The sequence below is a fragment of the Echinops telfairi genome, unplaced genomic scaffold (genome assembly GCF_000313985.2).
Source record: "Echinops telfairi isolate 266 unplaced genomic scaffold, ASM31398v2 ScPeMD7_655;HRSCAF=1070, whole genome shotgun sequence".
NCBI classification, from domain to species: Eukaryota; Metazoa; Chordata; class Mammalia; order Afrosoricida; family Tenrecidae; genus Echinops; species Echinops telfairi.
This window is the reverse complement of record NW_022104553.1, coordinates 22,081,544-22,089,128: the sequence shown is the minus strand read 5'-3', so window position 1 is coordinate 22,089,128 and position 7,585 is coordinate 22,081,544. Positions and strand designations below refer to the sequence as shown.

The 7,585-nt window shown below is 46.8% G+C and overlaps 1 pseudogene; it reads right to left on the bottom strand.

Annotated features, from left to right (window-relative positions):
* Window positions 1-6,797: 6,797 nt before the first annotated feature.
* LOC105979341 overlaps window positions 6,798-7,585 on the bottom strand; it is a 25,324-nt pseudogene continuing 24,536 nt past the window's right edge.

The window sequence follows — 7,585 nt, the reverse complement described above, 5'->3', positions numbered from 1 at the left end:
CCCTTTGTGTTAGACTGGGTTGACTAGAGAAATCTAGAGACACTCATATATTTCTAAAAAAGAGCTTTATATCAAAGCATAATTGTACATTAAGAAAATGCCCCATCCTAGTCCAGATCAAGTTCGATATGAGCCCACAAGTCCGATACTAGTCCACAAATCCCTCTTTGGACGGAGGCAGCACATCTTTATGGGAGCAACAGCCTTATCTTTCTCCCAAATAAATAAAAGAAAAAGACAAAAGAAGAGAGGAAAAATGTAAAACATTACCATTTTGTTTTCTCTAATAATAAGATCCAGATAGACAGTGATCACCCGTGACTGCTCATCTGACAAGAAAGACCACCAGGTACTTTGTAATCCTGAACGAAGCACATAAAACCATGCATGGAATTGTTTCACCAGAAATCAACCTGAAAACAAATCAGCTACTCCTTAATGCTTTATAACAACGGAGAGAAATATGTTAAATCTGAGTGGGTGGGAGACTAGGGGACAAATAAGCCATTTATTATCAACAAAGAAGTTGCAAGGAGAAGGTGGGGGGGAGCAAAACAAAACGACTTAAGGGGAGCTGCTACCAAGGACTCAAGTGGAAAGAAGATGTTTTGAGAATGATGAGGGCAACAAATGTACAAATGTGCTTGACACCATGGATGGATGTGCAGATTGTGATAAGAGCTTTAAGAGCCCCCAATAAAATGATATTTTAAAAGCCCAAAACAACTTGAGGGGGGACTGTAGATGAAAAAATTCTTGAAAGGTAACAAGCCCTGATAGCACAGTGGCTTAAGCAGTGGGCTGGTAGCCTAAGGATCGCCCCGTTCAAATCCACTCCATAGCCCTGTGGAAGGGCAGTGTGTGTCTGCAGAAACGTACGGCTTCACTGTGAGTCAAGATTTGCTCCCCACAGTGAGCTTTTGAATGGACGATTCCCTTAGGGTTTCCTGGTGAATATTGGGGATGGCAATATGTGTACCACACATCATTCCTCTGGGGTGGAACAGCGAAGACACAAGATTCCCTCGCAAGGTCTCTGCCTCCCTTTTTCTCTATCAAGACTAGGGATTTCCAATAACCACCCCAAAGAAAAATCTCATCACACCCAAGGGTGCTAGACACCAGTCTTCCCGTCTCTCAGTCACAACAGTGGGATCTCTGATCAGAGCTGGCCTCCACTTCAAACTTGGGCGCCCCACGATATTTACCAAGTGACCCAAGGAGAGAAAGGAAAAATAAAAAAAAAGGTGGGGGAGTAAGATCAGAGAGGGGAGAAGACATATGAGGGACCTCATTCCCACTCCAGCGGTTTACCGGGCACACCAACATCCCACTCATCCCATCCCCACAGCTGACAGGGGGCAGATAAAAGAGGACGAACTGTTGAAGGGGGTTAAACACCCCGGATATTTGATCACGAGGAAAAGAAGACCTCCGGTTTCCCTCCAGTTCCCGCCTTACCGGAGTCAACAGCCGCAAACTTCCAGCAGACAGATCGTTGGCTGGGTGGGGGAGGGGAGTGTGAGGGGGCGGGGCCACAGGGTACAGGTACCAATGGACTCCAGGTTCCTGTCCTGTCCGCCCCTCCGGTTGAGCTTGTGCAGAGCGACATCTAGGACCGCCTCTTTTTTCTTTCTTTTAAAAAAAAATTAGTCATTTTATTGGGGGCTTTTATAGATACCTAAGAACCCATAAATCAGTGATATCAAGCCAACATGTGCTGCAGCTGCAGTTATCATTTTCAGTACCATCATGGAACCAACTGCCCCTTCCACAAGTTTCAAGAGGCCGCCTCTGTTATCACTACCCGCTAGGGAAATTCACTTGATCTTGCCGTGTGGTAAAACCAGCGATGGCTCTTACAAAGCAAATCGACACGTGTTGGGCTCAGCACAGCAACTTGGCAGTGCCCTGTGTTAGTCTGAGTTGACTAGAGAAACAAATCCAGGAACAGTCACCCACTTTTCTGTTGTCCATCCCCCAGGGAGGAGGTGGTATGTAGATCCTTGCGATCGGTTCCCCCTTTCTACCCCACTTTCCCTCCACCCTCCTGGTATCACCACTCTCACCACTGGTCCTGAGGGGTTCATCTGTCTTGGATTCCCTGTGTTTCCAGTTCCTATGTTCACCACTGTACATCCTCTGGTCAAGCCAGGTTTCTAAGGTAGAATTGGTATCATGATAGGGGGCGTGGAGGGTGAAGGAAGCATTTAAGAACCAGAGGAAAGTTGTGGGTTTCGTCGATGCTACCCTGCACCCTGAGTGACTCATCTCCTCCCCGCACAAAACAATCTTTTAGCTACCGATGCAGCTTGCTCATCAAAAGCATGTTTACAGTCATGGCAGGATTGGCACATCCCATTAGTGAGCACATTTCTCTTCTTTCCATCTTCCATCTTTCGTGAAACTATCATTTTCTTAGCTAGTCTTCTCATTCTTGGCTGAAAGTCAGTCACTGGAGAAGGCAAATGCAGTGATGCAGAATGAAAATTTGCCAAATCGAAGAGTGGGCAGGAAATCTGGATTGGCTATATTGGCCTTTGAAAGAAAAGAATGCTTGGGAAAAACTAGACACCAGATACATGTTTTTTTTAAAAAGATCAGCACATGCCCAGTGATTGAGGATCCAATGGCCTGATTTAGTAACCAGTCAGACTTCTCTAGATGGACACAACAGAAGAAGCAGGTGAACTTATTATCACCATCAGTGTATATGAATTCCACATATGAATATATTGAGGAAAAGAATGGGGTAAATGTGATCACAGTGCTAATCAGGGAAAATGGGTCACAGCAAGGGGCAGTAAAGTCAAGTTCCATGAGGTTTCCCAGCCCCCAAAAGTGCTTTCAACTCTCGAAATAAATGGGGTTCTGGGTCCAGGGATATCGACAGTTTCAAGCGGAAGTCAAGATCTGCCCATGAGGTGAGCTTGGAGCACTGTGTGAGGCCTAGTGAAATGAATGAAGTCCTGGTCACTTGTTGGGAAATCACACAATGGCATGATCAGCATTGTCTTTTGTGTTAGTCCAGGTGGACTAGAGAAACAAAATTTATAGGCACTCATATGTGTATAAGAAAGAGATTTAAAGGGTCATGGGGAGGAGATGAGCCAGTCAGCGTGCAGTGTAGCAACAATGAAACATACAATTTTCCTGTAGTTCTTAAATGCTTCCCCCCCCATCACTATCATGATCCCAATTGTACCTTACAAATCCGGCTAGACCAGAGGATGTACACAGGTACAGATAAGAACCGGAAACACAGGGAATCCGGGACAGATAAACCCCTCAGGACCAGTGGTGAGAATGGCAATACTGGCAGGGTAGAGCAAAGGTGGGGTAGAAAGGGGGGACCGGTTACAAGGATCTACATATAACCTCCTATCTGGGGGATGGACAACAGAAAATTGGATGAAGGGAGATGTCGGACAGTATAAGATATGACAATATAATAATTTATAAATTATCAGGGGTTCATGAGGGAGGGGGGAATGGGAAGGGAGGGGGAAAATGAGTAGCTGACACCAAGGGCTCAAGTAGAAAGCATATGTTTTGAGAATGATGATGGCAACAAATGTGCAAGTGTGCTGGACACAATAGATGTATGTATGGATTGTGAGAAACGTTGTGTGAGCCCCCAGTAAAATGATTACAAAAATAAATAAATAAGAAATAAAACAAAACAGGAAAGGGGGGGGGAAAGGAAGAGCATTATATACAGGAACAATTGAATATTGAGAAAACATCCCAGCCCAGTCCAGATCAAGTCCAGAAGTTTGATATTAGCCCATATGTCCAATACCAATCTATAAAGTCCACTTCAGACTCATGGAACACATGCAATGATACTGAATGCGGGAAGATCACAGATCAGTGGGTAGGAAGTCTTGTGGATCCAGTGGCATTATAAGCATCTCAGTGCTGGCAGGTATCTCCACGTGGCTGCTCCAGCTCAGGGCACTTAAGTAGTTCCATGTGTCTTGTCAGCTGCAATGTCTCCCAGGAAGTCAGCATGTACCCCACCTCAAGTAAGCTACTTATCTCCTTAGCATCTCCAAATGAGGTCATCAAGCTGCCACCCGATTGACAGACTTAACTCCAGCCCTGCACTCTTAATCCTCTCAAATTGACAACAGATTATGTAACTACCACATCTTTCATCATCCTGCAGCATTTATTCCTTTCCTTTACTGCACCTCAGACCACTCCTTATGATGAGAGACTTGGAGATTATAATAGGCATATGGAAGGGGATGGAAATGAAGGGAATCTTACAGATCAGGCAGTGCAGACAGTAGGTAGGAATGGGTCAGAACACAATGGTACTTAAGATGATTAGGAAGGTGCACACCCTTTTCCCCAAGGGGTCAAAATAACCCCCAAGGACTGGTTTGCCACATCTATGGGAGCGAGGGGGGCTGATCTCGGGGCAAGAACAACAGGAGATTGCTGGAGTTCCCAGGCAGAGGAAGGAGGTATCTCACATCTTTGTCAGACCCACGAATTCTCATGATCGTCTGCAGTCCTTGACTTCACAGGGCCTTTGGCAGTTGCTTGGTCCATTGCTCATGCTCAGTGAAATGGGTTCCCCAGTTGCTGTGGCTGTCTGCCTATGGGATTTTGCCCAGTTGCTGGGGGACGGACCTGTGTTTTCCCAACAAGCAACAAGTGCAGTCCATGAAGACCTCTCTGCCTTGCTTCATAAGAGAGACGGTCCCACTTCTTTGGCAATAGCCCACAGGGTCTGTTGTCCTTTATGCCCCATCTGTTGATGGAACCGATGTGTTGCCCATTCGGCAGGGGCCTGCTTCATCGTGCGGAGCCGGGCTAGGTCAGCCCTTGTTTCATCGTTGGCTGTTCCACCCCTCCCACTGTCAATCCACAGACCATTTGTAACTGGCTGAGCAGACACTGTAGTTCATCAGGGAGGGTTGCTTTGGGCTGAGCCATCTCATCTATATGCTGGGCCTCCTCAGGTGTAGGCCCTGTGCCCTTGACTGTGTGTTAGTCCAGGTAGACTAACAAATTCCAGGTAGAGAAACAAATTCCTAGACTGGCCCCTGAGCATGGAGAGCAATAGCAACATGCTCTCCTCTTATAAAGTTGTCGGCGAGACAGCAATCAGCCATGTGCTGGTAAGAGGTACCATTCAGGTAACACTGTGATGAGAGGATAGAGTGGGGATGATTTTTAATTAGGAGGATGTGATTGGCACTCTTCTCCAACACACAAATGTGAAGGCCTCCCTCCACCCAGAACCCCGGGCCTCCCAATCATGAGAATACAAAGGTTATCTGCATACGCTTTCTTCCCGGGCCTCAGTTTCCCACATTGTTGTGCATGGACTCAAAAGCACATTTGATCCACAGAATAGCCGTGGAAGCACTGACGCAGCCTCTGCATCCCAATCCTTCCACCGTCATGGCAGGATCCCCACGATCCATTGCAGAGGACATTGACAGTCTCTCCATCTTTCATGTGGCCACATTTTCTGAGCTAGTGTTCTCATCCTTGGCTGAAAGCCAGTCTCTGGAGAAGGCAATTCTTGTGGTTTAATGGAAACTTGCCAAGCCACGGAATGGGCAAGAAATCTTGGCTTGTTGTTTGCTTTTGGGGGGAAGAAAAACAAAACAATTGAACGATGGAATGATAGGATATCTGTATTCTCTCTCAATAAAAAAAATTTGGGGGGAAAAAAAGAGAGAGGAAATAGACTCCTTATGAAAAGACTAAACAAAACATACAACTTTCCTCTAGTTCCTGAATGCTTTCCCCCTCCCTCGCGCCCAGCCCCCACCACTATCATGATCCCAATTCTGCCTTACAAGGCTGGCTAGACCAGAGGATGTACACTGGTACAGACAGGAACTGGAAACAAGGAATCCAGGACAGAAGATTCCTTCAGGACCAGTGCTGAAAGTCTCTATATCGGGAAGGTGGAGAGAGGGTGGGGTGGAAAGGGTGAACCAATTACAAGGATCTACATATAACCTCCTCCCCAGGGGACGGACAACAGAAAAGTGGGTGAAGGGAGATGTCGGACAGTGTAAGATATGACAAAATAATAATAATTTATAAATTATAAAGGGTTCATGAGGGAGGGGGGAGCAGGGAGGGAGGGGAAAAATGAGGAGCTAATATCAAGGGCTCAAGTAGAAAGCAGATGGTTTGAGAATGATGCTGGCAACGCATGTACAAATGTGCTTGACACAATGGGTGCATGTATGGATTGTGTTAAGAGTTGTACGAGCCCCAATAAAATGATTCAATAATAATAATAAAAAAATCTAAACTGGTGTGCAAACTTTCAATGAAAACACAATAAAATACGGCCTTTTTTATTAAAAAAAAAAGACTAAACACTTGGGACATTTATTTTAAAAAAGAAGAAGAAGAGATCAATACACACCCAATGCTTGGGGTCTCGGTGGACTGATTTATTAGCAGAGAAGAACCAGGTTAAGTCGTCATCACCAACGGCGCACATGCATTTTCCTACGTGTCTATTTTGAGGAGAGCAATAGAAGAGTCTGTGGGATCACAAGGGTAACCAGGGAGGGTGGAGCTTTGGAGGAGGGCGGCAAAGTCAGGTGCCAGGAGCCTCTCTGTCTCCCTCTCCCCTCTCCCCAACAAAGGTGTCTCCGACTGTGCGAATAATCGGGCTTCTAGGTCCAGGGATCTCAGCAGTCCCAAGTTGGGCTCCACGCTGGAGTAAAGGATTGCCCCTTGGATAAGCCTGGGACAAGGCACAAGGTGAAGCCAAGGAAGTCACTGCCAACTGCCCATTTCTTTCACTGTTAGTTTCTTGAATCATCTTCCAGGATTTCTTCTGGATGAGTGTCTTTGCTGGACTCTAGACGCTTGTTCCCGCCTAGCACGTTGGTGGCTCGGACAGGTACCTGGAGGGCGACCGAGCTGAAGGGAATCTTATTGATAAGGCAGAACAGACAGTAGGCAGGGATGGGCAGGAACACGATGGCACTTAAGATGATTAAGAAGGTGAACACCCAGGATGGGTATTGTCGAATGACTTCTTTTGACTGTGGAGAGAGTAAAACGTGGCTCGGAAATTTGAACTGGCCGAGAGAATAGGAAGCCCCCTTGTATTGAAGTAGCCACAGGAGAAGGGGCACCAGGGCACCAGGGGTCTATGTGTTAATGAGCTTTTAGAGAGTCAGAATTAGAGATAACTAGGGACTTGAGCCAAGAATGACTGGAGAGATCTGGTCCCCGCTGCTTAGGGGATTCCAGAAGCGGGGTGGGGGTGAGTGGGGGTAGGTGGGGGGGCTGGGGGGTTAGGGTGGGGGAGGCTTACAGTGCTTGAGTCCCAGGCCACATAGGTGGATTTCTGATTATTGTAGACAACGAGTGTGGCCACAAACATGGTTAGCATCACCACAGGGCAGAGAAGCCAAAGCAAGAAGTGACCGATCGGAGAAACGGGACGGCCCGTCATGACCTTCACGTCTTCACAGAGTCTGGTAGGGAGAGCCACAAGACTGTGGGAAGCCAGTCAGGCCGTGCCCAGTCTTGGGGTGAGGACCAGCCTGGCCGTAGCATCTTTTAAACGTTATTTTACACACAC